Source organism: Ziziphus jujuba, chromosome 1 (genome assembly GCF_031755915.1).
Source record: "Ziziphus jujuba cultivar Dongzao chromosome 1, ASM3175591v1".
Lineage (NCBI taxonomy): Eukaryota > Viridiplantae > Streptophyta > Magnoliopsida > Rosales > Rhamnaceae > Ziziphus > Ziziphus jujuba.
Window position 1 is genome coordinate 33,689,998 of NC_083379.1, and position 1,941 is coordinate 33,691,938.

Consider the following 1,941-nt stretch of genomic DNA (forward strand, 5'->3'; position numbering starts at 1 on the left):
CATATTAAGTCATTATAAAGAATCATATTTTGGTGAGTGGTACCCATATTAATATAGCAGATTGTTTTTGTTTTAATAATAATTATGAGAAAAAAGAAAAAAAAAACGTTTGTAATAGCTGAAAGATAGGCTAAGATGGGGCATTTTACTGCTCGATACCAGATTTTTGTTAACTGAGAAAAGCGAGGTTTCGTAATAAAATACGCGAAAAGTGCTGCTAGAAATGGCATTGTTGCTGTTGATAGTTTTTAAGAATAGCAATTCAGCACGTCGAGTGGGCGTGCCGGAGTGGTTATCGGGCATGACTAGAAATCATGTGGGCTCTGCCCGCGCAGGTTCGAATCCTGCCGCTCACGTGCTTCTCCAACACGTTTTTGTCTCCTGTTACTATATTGATGCGAATATATGAATTCTAATCCATGCCTCAAATGCAATTATGAGTCTAAGACGTAAGTAGCTAATTTATCTATTAATTTTTTACTCCAAGATTAATGCTTCAGTTTTGCTTTTGTCCTTCAATTGTACTTTCTTTAGTCTCTAGGATTGAGCAAGCTTCTGGTAAAAATTTTAAAAAAATAAATAAAAAAAATTAAAAAGTTACTTTTATAGGCATGGAAATTAATTTTGGAGACATGGAAGATGCTTATGCTAGAAATGGCAACGTGTTGGCCTTATCATTTAAGCCATTTTTATTTATTAAAATAGAAAGCTGCCATTTTTATTTATTAAGGTAGAAAGCTATCATGATAGAGGATAAATTCAATTTGAATCCCTCTATTTTAGAAGAATTTAATTTTAAATTAAATTTCATTAAAATATAATTCAATCTCAATTTGAATTTTACCGTCTTTTCTCCTATATATATATATATATATATATATATATACATCTAAAGTTATTGTAAAACTTAATGACCCAGCAATGGGAATCACAATCATTTGAATACACTTGCAAGAGAATTCAGTTAAGTTTGTTAAAGATGGTCTGTTGTGTGTGCAAGAAAATGCAGCAGATAGACCAACCATGACAGACACTGTTGCATACCTTGGAGATGATACGGCACCTTTGTCGAATGCTAAACAAACTGGTTTCTCCATCTCTACAACTACAAAATATGCCAATAATTGAACAAATAATACAAGAAACGACTCCGGCGGTGATGTGCGCCAGTATCTAGTATCTGGTATTTACAATTGTTGAAGGAGACTTTCCAATTCATCATCAGGTTTGTGATTTTAATTCTACAAATGCTATGTACCAGCATAGTAACTTGTATAACCAAGTCGGAGAGAAATATATATATATATATATATATATATATATATATATATATATATGATCTTAATTAGTTTAAACAAAGACCAAAAAAAAAAAAATGAAAATTATTTTTTTTTCTTCTAAATCTCTAAAAATTGAATAACTGCTAATAAAAGAGGTTTTTTTTTTTTTCCCTTTTTTCAATATTATTAATTGATTGGTCAAACAAGGATTATATATTATGAATGAATATAAAACTCCCTACAAGAATTTTTCTGTTCCAAGAATATTGTTTCCAAGCCTATTTTATAAATTAAAAATGAACACCTTACTTAAAAATGCCTGCTTATTTATTCATTTTCTCTCCTTTTCTTTTACGTCTGTATCACTCCGTTAATAAACAAAAACCACTTGTCCACGTGAGCTTGCAAAAAATAAGCTTTTTTATTCTTAATTTTTAATCGACCCCACTTTTAAAAATTAGAGAGAGCCTCCCGCCACTGCGGCAGCCACCTCACCTCAATTTCTTTTTTATTTTGTTTGTCCAAATCAGTGAAATTTTTTTTACTCGTTAAGAGTTGGTGAAATTTTGTTCGTTAAGAAGGTTATTAAAAAGAAAAAAATATATATATATCCTATTTGTGCTCAATAACTTCTTTTGTTTTTTTCTTTTGCTTAAGGAGC

General features: G+C 30.4%; 1 non-coding gene across 1 annotated transcript; it reads left to right on the forward strand.

The window, feature by feature from the left end:
* Positions 1–274: 274 nt before the first annotated feature.
* Positions 275–356, forward strand: TRNAS-AGA (transfer RNA serine (anticodon AGA)). Its single transcript has one exon. It is a non-coding gene; the product is annotated as a tRNA-Ser (tRNA).
* The last annotated feature ends 1,585 nt before the right edge of the window (positions 357–1,941 follow it).